Raw genomic sequence first — 17,825 nt, forward strand, 5'->3', positions numbered from 1 at the left:
ACACAGTATCTCTGTAGCCGTTAAATGGAATGGGTATTTCTTACATTGATGCTCCTACATATTAGCATGCAAGCACCAGTTAAAGTTACTTTCCATCCCTCATATACTGTGTGCACAGTGCACATCCCATAATCCACACACTGCACATCATTTCGGAGCTCATATCTTTGAACGGGTAAGGGCTAGTTTTACAAATACAGTAATAGAGAAATGGTATAAAACTTTGTTTTAAACAATGAAAATGGCATATTGATGACATTAGGCAAGGCAATGCAACTTTATTTATACAGCTCCTTTCATACACAGAGGAGATTCAAAGGGGCTTTACAGAATAAAAACGAATACATTCAGAGTGCAACAATGCACTTAAAAAGATATACAAAAAATATATAATACATACAATTAAAAGTATATAAAATCAAATTTACAGTAGTTGGAAGCCCTACATCTGTTAGTTTCCTTGACAATCTCCATGGAGTACGACAACAGAATCCAAACCACAATTCATCAACACCTTCTAGCACTGTAAATGGTTATTTCACTTTAAAGCACTTCTGGTGTCATTTTCATGTCTAATCTGCAGTTTGTGTGAACCCCAGACAGTTTTTAAGTTGTTTGATTCAATATTTTCATTTTTCATAATATTCTTTTGATCAGAACTAGCCAAGTCACCTTCAAACTTTAACCTCATTGAAATAACACCTGAGAAGATCTATGTGATCGTCAATGTACAAACTGATGTGTAATGATCTATTTGGCTAGGATCGTTTTTCTTTAAGGATATAATGAGGTCTGGATGATGATTGCTCCATAACAAAAAGGGTCCAGCCAAAACAATAAAATAAAAAAGAAATTCTTGGAGCCACTATTCACACCCTTTTGGGTACAAGATTAAATATGTCTCACTAGAAGGGTTTGCAGATGAGTTCAGTCTGGGAGTAGTGTTGATACAGTAGATGAAATGTGTGTGTGTGTGTGTGTGTGTGTGTGTGTGTGTGTGTGTGTGTGTGTGTGTGTGTGTGTGTGTGTGTGTGTGCGCGCGCGCGTTGGTGCGTTCATTGGTGCGTGCGTGCGTGCACAATATAGATTGGTTACAATAATACTCTCAAAGTAGAATTTCATGTTACTTTTAAAAAGTGCACAAATACAAAAACAACAAGGTTGTTTAAATTGTATGTGTTTGGTAATTTAAATAAACGTTTAGAACTGCTGCTCCTTGACTTGAAAAGGAGCCAGTATAGTTGGTTCGGGCAGCTATTACGGATGCCTCCTGAGCGTAGCCCTATAGAGAGGTTCTATCTGCACGTCCCACTGGGAAGAGACTCCCTGGCAGACCAAGGACCAGATTGGGGGACATCTCCACACTCTACACTGGCCTTTTTAAACTACAAACGTGGTTTTACCACTATTCTTATTTGTGCCCCCATGTTTTTAAATATTTTGTTTCACTTTCTTAGTTGTTTTTAATGGTGTGACGATTCTTTTTTTATGCAACTGCCTATAGTTATGGTATTATGACTCATGTAGAAGTAAAAGTAGAATTGAATATGTGTGAATGCGTGAACAATTGGTTACAATAATGCATAAAATACACAATGATAGGAACAGTCCTCATCATGCAAGTCGACTTTTAATACTGAAACCAAATAGTAAATGAGCTAATTGATGAAATATCCAGATTTGTTTGTATTGTTAAATTACATCCCATATATTAAGTATACAAGAGTACTATTCTTGAATGTTCCTTTGTGGAGAGATCGTTGCTTCAGAGGTTCATGTTGCCTCTCAGATGATGAGTGCCAGCAACCCGGCCACAGTTGCTCCAGTGCTGGCTGCAGCTGCAGTGCCTGCCACACCCATACCCGCCATACCTTAAAAAAAAACATGACATAGGTTTGTTACTCTCAACAGATGAGCAGAGTATCAAGCAAAATGTAATACTAATCAAATTAATCAATGAAATAACATTCAGATTCAAGATTTTTGATTCTGTGTCAAACATGTGTTATGGTCATAAAACATGTTTCCAGGAGCCTGGATCAGGCTAGATGGCTTGGTTCCAGGCCTAAAAAATAAAATATATAGGCCTATTGATTTGATTTTTGGAATTCTCAATAGGAAAAATGAATGGGTTTTCTATCGGTGGCACCACAAAATGGCCACCTGCTATGCCCTAGCTGAGAGGGGAGACTAGAGGCCCACTGGAAATCAGAAGGTCACTGGACCCTTTGTCCTGACTGAACTCTTGATGTATTTTTTTTAACGAACAGAGGTCTACATACTGTACAGTACATATTGATAACTGCACTTGTTTAAATAATATCCTTCTCTTTCATCTGTTTGTGTCACATCTTGTGCTTGTCCCCTTTCCTCCCCTCTCCTCTTTTGGTTCCCTGACACTGACACCTGCGGGTGTCAGCCGTGCCTAATTGGGTAACGAGCACCAGAGACTATTTAACACCGTCTGTGGCTACTCTCTGTGCCGAATCATTGTATTGTTGTTTGTCATTCCAGTGTTCTGTGTTCCTGTATTTCGCCCTGTGAGGTTTTACCTTGTTTTGTTATCATTTAAGTAAAAAAATCAAACCTTGGTTCGAAGTGGAGCGGTGAATCTGAGCGGTGAATCTGAGCAGCTATACCCTGTGTGTGTGTGTGTGTGTGTGTGTGTGTGTGTGTGTGCGTGTGTGTGTGTGTGTGTGTGTGTGTGTGTGTGTGTGTGTGTGTGTGTGTCTAGTCTGCACAATAGTGCCCTAGAAGCGCTATGTGTTCTAGATCTGTTTTTGATTCTGTGTTTGATTCTACGTGTTCTAGATCTATGTTTTTGATTCTATATGATATAGATCTATGTTTTTGATTCTATGTGTTCTAGATCTATGTTTTTGATTCTAGGTGTTCTATATCTATGTTTTTGATTCTAGGTGTTCTAGATCTATGTTTTTGATTCTATGTGTTCTATATCTATGTTTTTGATTCTGTGTTCTAGATCTATGTTTTTACATTCTGTGTGTTCTAGATCTGTGTGTGTGTGTGTGTGTGTGTGTGTGTGTGTGTGTGTGTGTGTGTGTGTGTGTGTGTGTGTGTGTGTGTGTGTGTTTGTGCCTGCACAACAGCGCCCCTTCTTTAACTTGTGTGGCCACTCAAGGTATTGCCAGGCTATGGACATAGCCAGCCAGCCACATAGCCACATAGCCAGCCACAGACATACCTGTCTATTGGGAGCACTTTCACCGCTCCAAAAACATAGGTAAACTGTCCTCCTTTGTTTTCTGCCTTTACTTTGAGTTGAGTCTCTGCGTTTGGGTCCAAATACACCCGGGTCCCTGACAGTTGGCACTTTGTAGACTTATTTGTTGTAAGGTGGTAGAGGTTAAATAAAATGAAATAAAAACATAATCACCTGCTGACTGCGAAATTTGCAATGGCAGCTGCTGACATCATAGATGCAGCGTAGGATCCAGCAGCGATTCCAACTGAAGTGAAACCTACGGCCCCCAGTACAAAAGGGGCCGCGACCACACCACCTTAAAATTAATAGAACAGAATTACATTTTGTAATGAGTTGTTGTTGGGTAATAGCTACTGGAATAAACCAACATGCATTGAGCTTAAAAATACATTGAGGATTATATAGGCCTAGAATTATTGAATGCTTTAACTAGTGAAAAATAGCAGATAATATACAAGCTCACAGTGCCGCTCTGCGAGCTTGTAGATCTGCTATTTTTGAATAAGTCATGAAAATGTGTGCAAATCTTTGAATATATGTATTTTCAAAGCGAACGTTTGTACTCAAATTTTGCTGCTGGGGGTCCCTGGAACTAAATATTTTGAGATGGGGGTCGTGGCCAAATACATATCATTTTGGGTGTCCTTCACATGAAAAAGTTTGAGAACCACTGACATAGTAGTCTCTCAAGAACAGACCAACTGAGCTCCAGTTAAGTGAAAAGGACCTTTTCTTTGACGATGGCTGGCCAGATTGCTGACATAGAAACATAGGTTTTTCAAAAAATCTTAGAAGGATTCAAAAGACACTTATAGAATCGGGTAAAAATTCTAATTTTCACGATTTTTCAAAAATAGCAGATCTACAAGCTCGCAGCGCGCTGTGAGCTTGTATATCTGCTATTTTTTAATAGTTAAAGCATTCAATAATGATACACAATAATGTGTACCCGTTCTAAATGGGTTAAATACATTTGATATTTTAAGATATGTCCATATCAAAATGGGAAACCTAAAATAAAGTCTTACCTGCTGCACCCGCTGCCACAGCTAGTCCAGTTACTGGAAAGTAAGAGAAACAAAAATACTTATGCTCATACATGTGCAGTGACCCCACCAGACTGAGCCAACATGACTCCAACATATAAGTAAAATACAAGTAAGGTCATAAAAGTAACTAGAAAAATATTGTTCCTTCGAAACAATTGTGGGCTCGCTTCAAGCCAGAAAACAATGGCTATAAAAGTACAAAATGTCAAGATCGCAGGCAGTGCTCTCTTTGACGTTACTGACGTCAAAGATTGGTCCATTTTGTTCCAAAAATGTGTTGTGCAAAAGTTGACCCGCTGGTGGCGCTATAACAGGCCAATGTAAGAAGGGTGGTATCTGTTCCTTGACCTATTGGGAATGTGCTTGCAAGATTTCACGCACATTGCAGGCTGTGTTCATGATTTGAGGTGTTTTTGGCTTTGGCCACTTTATCGCTGCTTGCAGCTATATTCATTATTATTATTTTTTTTGTGTGTGTGCACTTCATAGGCATATTAGATAAAGGTCCTTAGATTGTGTGTAGAATGTTTCATGCAAATTGCAAAAAAAAATCCTAACGGGTTTAAGTGTTTCACAAACTGCTCAAAATGATATAGCGCCCCCCTTTGGCCAATTGGGGTAAGATTGGTTTTAGTGATATTTGGACTAACACTCTACATCTTTGCCAAATGCCATGAACATGTTACTTTGCATGTATGATTTAGAGGCAGAAGAATAATTTGCATAAAACTGCAATATTCATTGAATTTATTTTAAAAAGCATGTTTCAATTTTAAAGAAATCCGATCTGACAGATCTTTAGATATCGGTCCAAAGTTCACGTAAAAAAAGTTTTGTGCACGTGGAGCGAAAATTCCAGAATAAAAGCGGGTTTACGCGTTTTACAAACTGCTCAAAATGGCGGAAAATCAAAGGGCGGAGCTTACTTAACAACGACACAGATGTCTTCCGCTTGAGTCAAAGCACGCGTGTAACAAGTTGCATGTCTTCAAACGAAACGAGTCATGACTTATGCCCGTTTGAAGTTTGAATTTTCAAACGCTTCGTATAGCGCCCCCCTTTGGCCGATTGGAATAAAATTGGTTTCAGTGATACTTTGACTAACCCTCCACATCTTTGCCAAATGCCATGAACGTGTAACTTTGCATGTATGATTTAGAGGCAGAAGAATAATTTGCATAAAACCGCAATATTGATAGAATTATTAAAAAATTATATTTCACTTTAAAAGAAATCCGCCGAGATTAGTTTGACCGTATTGGTCCAAAGTTTATGTGAAAAAAGTTTTGTGCGCGTATCGAAAAAAACCCAGGAGGAGATAGATTTTTACTGTTTTTCATATAATTCCGAATTGTGGGAGACCTAAAGGTCAGAGGTCAAAAGTTAGAGGGTAAAAGTTGTTCGGCATGAGGAGACGCATACGTGTATACAGGTTTCATGACTGTAACTCAAACACAGCATGAGCTATACCTGTTCAAAGTTCGCACTTTCGAAGGCTTCCTACAGCGCCACCATTTGGCCGATTGCTATAGAAAATAATAGCACACTTCGCCACTGTAAACTGAACACATTGATGTTTTTATTTTCATTTTCTCACTAAGTATGTAGGAGTAGAAAGGAACCGAAGTTCCCGTCTACAGTATGATATGACTGATAGATAAATAACTAGAATTGACAGAGTCAATTTTGACAAGTGTGCCTGCAGCGCGCTAAACGCGCGACCTTGTGCAGCGGTTTGGACCGTGAGACCGTCCGCCGAGTCGTCCGCGTTTCGTCGTGAGAGGGTCGGTCCCCGTGAAAAACGCGTTCTGGCATGAAACGGTTACGTTTCGCGCGTTTGTGACGCCCCCTAGGGGTCGAAGTGGAAATGCTTTTGGGGATCCGTTGAGTATGCCACCCCCGACCTGTGGTTGAAATTCAGTGTCGACTCGACCTATTGTTTGTGATTTATGGCTATCGTTTGCGAAACGTGCCCCTCCCGCTAACTTTGGAAGCGTGTTACGAACGAACGGTACGGACTATCGACATATGCTTTGACTATGTTTATTGCGTGGCGTCATAGATCATGTGTACCGGTTTTTAAGACATTTGAAGAAAATATGTAGGAAAAGGAGCAAAAAGTGTGTTTTGGAGAAAATTCAAGATGGCGGAAAATCTACCCATACGCAAATGGGCGGGGCCTATATGGGGAGATGCGTCATGACCCAAGGAATCCAGGGAAAAAAGAATTTTCATTTTCCGACCTACGGTTCAACAGTTACAGGCCAAAACGTAAACTGGGCTGTTATAGCGCCACCATGAGGCCAAATGACACTATTATTTTTTATTTAATCCTTGAAATCATTTTGAACCTCCTCTCCAAGTCTTGAAACTGTAGCCCCTATGGTTTGCGAGAGAAAAATAATTGAATGTGAGTTTTTGCGATTCCCAATATAAGTCAATGGGGAAGCGTTACGTTTTGCGCGTTTGTGACGTTTGTGACGCCCCCTAGGGGTCGAAGTGGAAATGCTTTTGGGGATTCGTTGAGTATGCCACCCCCGACCTCTGGTTGAAATTCGGTGTTGACTCGACCTATTGTTTGTGATTTATGGCTGTTGTTTGTGAAACGTGCCCCTCCCGCTAACTTTGGAAGTGCGTTACGAACTAACGGTACGGACTATCGAAATATCCTTTGACTATGTGTCTCGCATGGCTTCAAAGATCATGTGTACCAGTTTTTAAGACATTTGAAGAAAGTATGTAGGAAAAGGAGCAAAAAGTGTGTTTTGGAGAAAATCCAAGATGGCGGAAAATCTACCCATACGCAAATGGGCGGGGCCTATATGGGGAGATGCGTCATGACCCAAGGAATCCAGGGAAAAAATAATTTTAATTTTCCGAGCTACGGTTCAACAGTTACAGGCCAAAACGTAAACTGGGCTGTTATAGCGCCACCATGAGGCCAAATGACGCTATTATTTTTTATTTAATCCTTGAAATCATTATGAACCTCCTCTCCAAGTCTTGAAACTGTAGCCCCTATGGTTTGCGAGAGAAAATTATTGAATGCGATTCCCATTCTAAGTCAATGGGGAAAATTAATTCACTAATAAATTAATATCAATTAAACTATAGAACCTTTCTCTTAGCAACTTACTAGCACACCATTCCCGCGTAAGCCGGTCGATTTGACATATGGCGCGAGTGTGTGGTGCAAAAACTGTGGGAGGAGTAGCGTGCCAAACTTTGGGGAAAAGTATGGACAGAAAGAAAGACCTAAATAAATATGAGCGAGAACAATAAGTGTCCCATGCTATGCATAGGCACACTTAATGACAACATCTAAAGTGTGCTCGCCTTATAGGCGAGCCCACAATGACAAGTGAAGTGGCAGGCTGGTGAAGAAGGCTTTGTAGTGGAAAGTAATCCGGACAATCTGGAGGGGGGGTAACAGGAAAAGCCGACCTAAAACAAAGTCGAACCAAACTGGTTTCCCAACGGGTCGGTGGCCTTAATAGACAAAAATCTGATCTTTACTTCTGGGGGTCCCTGGAACAAAATATTTTGCGATGGGGGTCTGTGGCCAAATACATATCATTATGAGAGTCCTTGACATGACGAAGTTTGAGAAACAATGATAGCAGCATAAGTTTTTTCAGGAAAACTGTTAGAAGACATTTTTTGGAATATGCCTATCAGTGGTTAAGGACCGCCAAATTGTGTTTTTGGCCGCGGACCCCCCATCTCAAAATATTTTGTTCCACGGATGGACCCCTATCGCAAAATATTTTGTTCCAGGGACCACCAGAAGCAAAGATTAGATTAAGGTCTATTCTGCATCTAGTTTAAGGCCACAGATCCGTTGGGAAACGAGTTTAGGTCGACTTTGTTTTAGGTCGACCTTTCATGTATTCGGAGGGGGAGGATGAGGAGAAAGCTGGAAACAATCCAAACACAAACGCTCCCGAGTCCCCATCCACTGACTGTACGATGAGCCAGCAACATGCAGGAGCACTGGGAGTGACTGACTCACTGCCCCTGTTCTTCCTGCTGGTGACCATTAGGATTTATAACACTCTTTAGTGACTTCTCCCTCACTATTTGTAAACGGCCAGAGTTACAGGGTCCATTTGGTTCCTACTAGCAATACTTTAGCTGAAACCCCTAAAGTCAAGGGCCCCTGCTCTCCACTTTGAGTACCACTGGTGTAGAGAATGACCATATAGACTACAATATAATACAATTTAGATTTGCACCTTCTCTGGGATACTGAGCCGGTAAAGCCTGGTAGGCGAGGTTACTGAGCCGGTAAGGTGTAAAGTGGTAAAAAAAGTTCAAGAACTTTTGGATCTAGGCTACAATTATAAATTATTATGCTACTGCCTAAATTGATAAATACAGCAGAATACCACTACATGTTATAAATTGACGAATAAAGATATATAAATTGGCAAATAAAGATAACAGAAACTGAAGCAGAAGGAAGTGCAAACGGCAGTAGAACTAAATAATATGTGGTGGACTGATCCTGATCTAGACATAATCTCGGAGCTGCGTAGCAGTGGAGTGAGGGGTTCCGAAAGGAGCTAACATAAAGCTTACAAAATAATGGTCTTTCAAAACTAATTCAAGTCTTTTTTTGCAGCATTTGTACTCACGGAGACCCATGTTAGTTGTTTCTTCTTCTTCTATCTTTCGTGTCGATAGCTTGTAATTAGCAGTTCTCCAAGGAAAAGCAGAGGACTAATGAAATGCAGCTGATGATGGTTAGATGGGTTTTATATAGCAGCAGTGTGACGTCAGCATCATTTCTTGGGAAACGAAAACGAAACTTACTCTGAACACAATATACACAACAATGACACAGTAACCCTATTATAGTCTAGCTAGCCCAATGACGCCATGACAAAACGCTATTTGTCCCAAAGTGACTCAAAACATTTCTGCTTTTTGTGTTCCCCATTTATAATAGTTTTTATAATATTTTGACACTCTCTGGCTATGTACACAGCAGGTATATGTTTTCTGATGCCAAAAGCTCTTTTGAATTGAAATGATACCATGCACTTTAAAATGATGATTGAGAATGTACAAAACAAAAGTGCTTCAATAGCCCACTTGATCTAGTAATGAAGACATTTCACTACAACTGCAAGTTCTGCATGCATTCCTTGGGTAATTTTATCGTCTACTCAGTCTCAGGCTTTTGTGAGCCCTCCAAACAGTTTTTAAGTTTTGATTCAGTATAGATATTCATTGTATCAGACACGCCTCCTTCCTATACAAACCCATTGTAAAGGGTAAACTTGGTGCTGATATAAAGGATGTGAACAAGCAGCACAGTACCTTCTGTTTACACCAGAGGGAGCCAAAGACCGACATGCTGTTTGAGCTGAGTTTCATGGAGTTGATACCGTGGTTGATGTGGTTCTGAAGAATGCCTACATTCTAAGTCAGCATGGCATATTTCAAGCTATGTTGAATACTCCTGCAGGCCAAGGCATATGTTTAAAAAACAACCAGAGATCTTATGCAAATCCTAGTCTTCTATCAAGTAGGCTAACATTATGCTCTTACTGGAGCAGCTAACAGAGTTACTTTTCCCTGAGCCCCTACATTCACGGATAGGTATCTCATATTTACCTCCCTGGGGATAAACTAATAAGACACCTGAGGGTGGAATGCGACCTCAGGGTGACATGCAACCTCGCCCTAAAGGGCGAGGTCGCGCCAAATCTTGACCATCTGGCCAACCACAGCGTTTCTCTGACGATTCTAGTTGTTGTCATTCTGGGGGGAGTTTGTTCATGTTTTTGTGAGGGTATCAACCCTAGGAGACACGGGGAGAACATGCAAACTCCACACAGAAAGGCCCTATCGCTCACACCCTAGGTTGGGTTGGCGATAGGGCCTTTCTGTGTGGAGTTTGCCTAAACATGGAGATGTGGTACAGAAGGACTCATATATGGGCATAAAAAGTATGTCATGTGACATCACTTCCTGTACAGACAGTCAGACAGACAGCCATTGACTCCGACCTAACAATGGCTACTGTCTATGACGGTAGTCCCATATCGTCACCTTATTAAACTAATGGCCTAAGTCATTTTTTCCGAAAATGAGTTTTTGGCCTAAATCACCTCCTGATGATGCTTGCCACCTCTGGTAAAAGCGCCGAAGTCCCAACTTAAAAGGCCTTCCTGTTACACCCTATTAAAACAATTGCCTATGTCAAGACGAGACAAACTCAAGACTTAGGCCATTTTATTTTGCCTAAGTCATAATAAAATGTGACTTAGGCCATTTTAACACACCTTTCAAAATGTCGTCTTCCAGGAGAAGAAACAAAAACATATCATTTCAAGATGTTATTTCCATGGTTCAGGCCTTGCCCCCTATTGGTTATAACTTTTACTGTAATAAAGGTTAGCGTTTTATGTATACAAGGTTGCACACACTTAGCGAGCTGGAGGCACACTTAACATTTCTTAGAAATGTTCTTTTCTAGTTGCCCTCACAGACTTCTAGGGGCCCTCACAGACTTCTAGTTGCCCTCACAGACTACTAGGGGCCCTCACAGACTTCTAGTGGGCCCTCACAGACTACAAGGGGCCCTCAGAGACTTCTAGTGGGCCCTCACAGACTACTATAGTTGCCCTCACAGACTACTAGGGGCCCTCACAGATTTCTAGTGGGCCCTCACAGACTACTATAGTTGCCCTCACAGACTACTAGGGGCCCTCACAGACTACTAGGGGCCCTCACAGACTTCTAGTGGGCCCTCACAGACTACTAGGGGCCCTCACAGACTTCTAGTGGGCCCTCACAGACAACTAGTGGCCCTCAACAACTTCTAGTGGGTCCTCACAGACTACTAGTTGCCCTCACAGACTAGCAGGGGCCCTCACAGACTTCTAGTGGGCTCTCACAGACTACTAGGGGCCCTCACAGACTTCTAGTTGGCCCTCACAGACTACTAGGGGCCCTCACAGACTTCTAGTTGGCCCTCAGAGACTACTAGGGGCCCTTACAGACTTCTAGTAGGCCCTCACAGACTACTAGGGGCCCTCACAGACTTCTAGTGGGCCCTCACAGACTTCTAGTGGGCCCTCAAAGACTACTAGGGGCCCTCACAGACTTCTAGTGGGCCCTTACAGACTACTAGTTGCCCTCACAGACTACTAGGTTCCCTCACAGACTTCTAGTGGGCCCTCACAGACTACTAGGGGCCCTCACAGACTACTAGGGGCACTCACAGACTTCTAGTGGGCCTTCCCAGACTTCTAGTGGGCCCTCACAGACTACTAGGGGCCCTCACAGACTTCTAGTGGGCCCTTACAGACTACTAGTTGCCCTCACAGACTACTAGGTTCCCTCACAGACTTCTAGTGGGCTCTCACAGACTACTAGGGGCCCTCAAAGACTACTAGGGGCCCTCAGAGACTTCTAGTGGGCTCTCACAGACTACTAGGGGCCCTCAAAGACTACTAGGTTCCCTCACAGACTTCTAGTGGGCTCTCACAGACTACTAGGGGCCCTCACAGACTTCTAGTGGGCCCTCACAGACTTCTAGTGGGCCCTCACAGACTACTAGTTGCCCTCAAAGACTACTAGGGGCCCTCACAGACTTCTAGTGGGCACTCACAGACTTCTAGTGGGCACTCACAGACTTCTAGTGGGCCCTCACAGACTACTAGGGGCCCTCACAGACTACTAGTTGCCCTCACAGACTACTAGGGGCCCTCACATACTTCTAGTTGGCCCTCACAGACTACTAGGGGCCCTCACATACTTCTAGTTGGCCCTCACAGACTACTAGGGGCCCTTACAGACTACTAGAGGCCCTCTCAGACTTCTAGTGGGCCCTCACAGACTACTAGTTGCCCTCACAGACTACTAGGGGCCCTCAGAGACTTCTAGTGGGCCCTCACAGACTACTAGTTGCCCTCACAGACTACTAGGGGCCCTCAAAGACTACTAGGTTCCCTCACAGACTTCTAGTGGGCCCTCACAGACTACTAGGGGCCTTCACCGACTTCTAGTTGGCCCTCACAGACTTCTAGTGGGCCCTCACAGTCTACTAGGGGCCCTCACAGACTTCTAGTTGGCCCTCACAGACTTCTAGTGGGCCCTCACAGACTACTAGGGGCCCTCACAGACTACTAGGGGCCCTCACAGACTACTAGTTGCCCTCAAAGACTACTAGGTTCCCTCACAGACTTCTAGTAGGCCCTCACAGACTTCTAGTAGGCCCTCACAGACTTCTAGTGGGCCCTCACAGACTACTAGGGACCCTCAGACTTCTAGTGGGACCTCACAGACTACTAGTTGCCCTCAAAGACTACTAGGTTCCCTCACAGACTTCTAGTGGGCCCTCACAGACTACTAGAGGCCCTTGCAGACTTCTAGTGGGCCCTCACAGACGACTAGGGAACCTCACATACTTCTAGTGGGCCCTCACAGACTACTAGTTGCCCTCACAGACTACTAGGGGCCCTCACAGACTTCTAGTTGGCCCTCACAGACTTCTAGTGGGCCCTCACAGACTACTAGGGGCCCTCACAGACTACTAGGGGCCCTCACAGACTTCTAGTGGGCCCTCATAGACTACTAGTTGCCCTAAAAGACTACTAGGGGCCCTCAAAGACTTCTAGTGGGCCCTCACAGACTACTAGGGGCACTCACAGACTTCTAGTGGGCCCTCACAGACTACTAGGGGCCCTCACAGACTTCTAGTGGGTCCTCACAGACTACTAGGGGCCCTCAGAGACTTCTAATGGGCCCTCACAGACTACTAGGGGCCCCTCACAGACTACTAGGGGCCCTTCTTCTTCTTTCGTGTATCATCGTCCTTGATGATTGGTTGACAACATTGTATTTCACAAGATTTCTTGTTACTTAGGGGAGGCCATGGGGCTGGCTGTTGTCTTCCCCCCTTGCTGACGTCGGCTTAGCCCTCAGAGACTTCTAGTGGGCCCTCACAGACTACTAGGGGCCCTCACAGACAAAAACATTTTGCCTAAGTCATTTACTGCCTAAAATAATTTGGCCTAAATAAGGTTTATAATTGCCTAAGTTAAAATGGCATGTTCAGATATTGGCCTAAGTCATTTTATCCTTACATGTTACATGATTGACATACACCTTTGTTTGTATGTCAATAGTCATATTTTTTCATGTTTTTTGGAATTGAAATAATTAAGAAATATAATATATTCTACATTTGGCACAGTTTTTTGTGTTTCCTGAAAACCTTGAAAAAATGACTTAGGCCATTAGTTTAATAAGGTGACGATATGACATATTGGACTACTAGACTATCTCCATATATAATCCACATCTCCATGTTTAGACAGCCATTGACTCCGGCCTAACAATGGCTACTTTCTATGACGGTAGTCCCATATGACATGATGGACTGGACTATCTCCATATATAGTGTTATCCACATTTCGTGTAGCCGCCCTGTACAGGAAGTGATGTCACAACTCGCTGACATCACACTGACATCACAGAGGATACGGAAGGACGGTCACGAGGATACGGAAGGTCACTCAAGCGACATGGTTCTTCAGAGTATATGCGACCTTCGGTCGCAATAAAAAGGAGCCTTTTCCCAGCAAACGCATCTATTTGTTTTGCCAAGTAGCCTAGCTATATAATATTTCCACTCATACATATGGAATTTGACTTGGTAAAGGTTGGTGCATTGTAATAAACAGGAAGTGTGTGTGTGTGTGTGTGTGTGTGTGTGTGTGTGTGTGTGTGTGTGTGTGTGTGTGTGTGTGTGTGTGTGTGTGTGTGTGTGTTTCCAAAGTCATTTAGCCATATTGACATGATAATGATAAGAACATGAACCTTTTTTTCTATTGATTAGTCACGCCATGGAGACTAGAGTTCAATAATATTTTTAGTTTTTTGTCACATTCCTAAGACAAAAATGTGATAACAATAAATTTACCCCCGGAAACGGGTCCCCATCCGGAATCAATGGGGGTAAATTTACTCGAATCAGATTTTTGTCTTAGGAATGTGACAAAAACCAAAAAATATTATTGAACTCTACTCTCCATGGCGTGACTAATCAATAGAAAAAAAGTCATTTTGGGGGTGAACTACTCCTTTAAGTCTTTGGGGAAATTCAGATGTTATATTAGCAGTAAGAACACAGGATAACGGTACAGGTAAAAGTAAAGATGTTATGTATGAATATGTGAAAATAAAATAGACTTGGAGTGTGTCACCATGTGCACTGAGTCTGCCTGAGTTAATGTAGGTCTAACCTACAGTATATTTTACTAGTAAGATGCCTCGGTGCGACAAGCGACCTCGCCCCTTTAGGGAGAGGTCGCACCATGTCTTAGCCATCTGGTCAGTGATGTATACTGGACCAGTTACCCATATATGGAGACCCCTGGTACCCATTTATGGAGATCCATGGAGATATACTGTGAGACCCCAAACATGCTTACTCAGTTATTCGTTATGTGAAAATCCTATGATGTCTATCACATCTGACATCATACACACAATCCTGACATCATACATACAATCCCTTTTATGCCCAGACATAGAGATCCCTGTCTGAACCAGCCACACAGATATGGGCTATCTTCCACCATATATGGGCATTCCCATATTAAGTCCTGTTAGATATGGGCTTAATATTGATGACATCAGGGATCTCGATCCATATGGGCATAAAAGGGATTCTGTTAGAGTGGTTCCCATGACATCACAACATACAATCCCTTTTATGCCATCTGGCCAGTGATGTATATCGATGACATCAGGGGTCTCCATATATGGGCATAAAAGGGATTCTGGGGAATACCCATATATGGACTTTTACATTTATGGTGATGGTAGTCAGCTCCACCAAGGCCAGAGAGCAGAAGTGCATGCGAAAGCAACGGCACCAGGAGGAATGGCTGTGATGACACATATGATGTCACAGTGATGTGTCAGGGGAACCACAATGTCAGACGTTATAGACAGATACGGGCAAGCTGTGACCGTTCACATACTAAACTGCGACCTACGATCACAAACGATAAGTATATGTATAAGTATAAGTAAGATAAGATAAGATAAGACGTTTATTTGTCACTGTATGAGAACATACAACGAAATGTTATTTAGTGCACACATAACACTGACAGCATCAGTAACAAAGAAAATAAAAGCAATAAGCAATATGCCATAAAATCATTTGTTTGTCAGTCAGTCATAAGTCCATAGTCCATAGTCTGTGTCAATCAATACAAGACCATCCATATACATGTAGTATCATAAAGAATAAAATATAATAGTATAAAAATTAAAGGAATAAAAGAAAGACAGCAGCCTCAGATAAGCTCATAGTTCATAGTAGTAGATAAGCTCATAGTTCATAGTAGTTCATAGTACATCTGGCACCAAGGCCAGAAAACCAGTTCATGTGCGTGTGCGTGCGCGCGTGTGTCTGTGCGCTCTTGCGAGTCCAACATGACTTTCACAGCCTTTGGATAAAAGCTGTTTGACAGCCTGTTAGTCCTGGCCGCAATGACCTTCAGTCTACCTGAGGGGAGGGTCTGGAACAGGTGATGTCCAGGATGTGAGGGGTCCTTGTAGATCTTTGAGGCCCGATTCTGGAGACGGTTTGAGTGGATGTCACCCAGGCGTGGAAGTGGAGAGCCGATGATCCACTGCGCCGTCTTAGTCACCCGCTGCAGATCTTTCCTCTCTGCATCAGTGCAGCTGGAGTACCAGACTGTGCAAGCATAAGTATAAATGTATGAGTGAATATAGGCCCATGCGTGAATGTACTGCACATCTATCGCCAATGGATATATGAACGGTTATGTCAAAAACATGTTAAGGCAGTCATTATATGTTTTACATATAATGATATATTTGCAGCCTGTAAACTGATTGATTCATTCCCATGTGGGGTTTCTACTAATAGCAGCAGCAGCATTTTGTTTGACGGAAAACAAAACCAAAATGTAACATGCTGACACAATCAGGATGGATTGCGGATGATGTGGTCCTGATGGCACCATCGGTCCGAGACCTTCAACTCTCACTGGATCTCACATAGTTGTTTTCCCATCTCCAGCCACAATGTTGGCATAGCTTGGAGCAACAGAGGTGTACGGTATGTGCCAAGGGTCTGAATGTACCCCCATTTTGATAGCACCAGGTTCAACATTTTACAAATACAGTAATAGAGAAATGGTATAAAACTTTGTTTTAAACAATGAAAATGGCATATTGATGACATTAGGCAAGGCAATGCAACTTTATTTATACAGCTCAACAATGCAACAATGCACTTAAAAAGATATACAAAAAATATATAATACATAAAATTAAAAGTATATAAAATCAAATTTACAGTAGTTGGAAGCCCTACATCTGTTAGTTTCCTTGACAATCTCCATGGAGTACGACAATAGAATCCAAACCACAATTCATCAACACCTTCTAGCACTGTAAATGGTTATTTCACTTTAAAGCACTTCTGGTGTCATTTTCATGTCTAATCTGCAGTTTGTGTGCACCCCAGACAGTTTTTAAGTTGTTTGATTCAATATTTTCATTTTTCATAATATTCTTTTGATCAGAACTAGCCAAGTCACCTTCAAACTTTAACCTCATTGAAATAACACCTGAGAAGATCTATGTGATCGTCAATGTACAAACTGATGTGTAATGATCTATTTGGCTAGGATCGTTTTTCTTTAAGGATATAATGAGGTCTGGATGATGATTGCTCCATAACAAAAAGGGTCCAGCCAAAACAATAAAATAGAAGTTCTTGGAGCCACTATTCACACCCTTTTGGGTACAAGATTAAATATGTCTCACTAGAAGGGTTTGCAGATGAGTTCAGTCTGGGAGTAGTGTTGATACAGTAGATGAAATGTGTGTGTGTGTGTGTGTGTGTGTGTGTGTGTGTGTGTGTGTGTGTGTGTGTGTGTGTGTGTGTGTGTGTGTGTGTGTGTTGGTGCGTGCATTGGTGCGTGCATTGGTGCGTGCACAATATAGATTGGTTACAATAATACTCTCAAAGTAGAATTTCATGTTACTTTTAAAAAGTGCACAAATCCAAAAACAAGGTTGTTTTTGTATTTGTGTGTGGTAATTTAAATAAACGTTTAGAACTGCTGCTCCTTCACTTGAAAAGGAGCCAGTGTATAGTTGGTTCGGGCAGCTATTACGGATGCCTCCCGAGCGTAGCCCTATAGAGAGGTTCTATCTGCACGTCCCACTGGGAAGAGACTCCCTGGCAGACCAAGGACCAGATTGGGGGACATCTCCTCACTCCACACTGGCCTTTTTAAACTACAAACTATTCTTATTTGTGCCCCCATGTTTTTAAATATTTTGTTTCACTTTCTTAGTTGTTTTTAATGGTGTGACGATTCTTTTTCATGCAACTGCCTATAGTTATGGCGTTATGACTCATGTAGAAGTAAAAGTAGAATTGAATATGTGTGAATGCGTGAACAATTGGTTACAATAATGCATAAAATACACAATGATAGGAACATTCCTCATCATGTAAGTCGACTTTTAATACTGAA

The sequence above is a fragment of the Nannobrachium achirus genome (assembly GCF_963921795.1).
Source record: "Nannobrachium achirus genome assembly, chromosome: 20".
In the NCBI taxonomy this organism is placed as follows: domain Eukaryota; kingdom Metazoa; phylum Chordata; class Actinopteri; order Myctophiformes; family Myctophidae; genus Nannobrachium; species Nannobrachium achirus.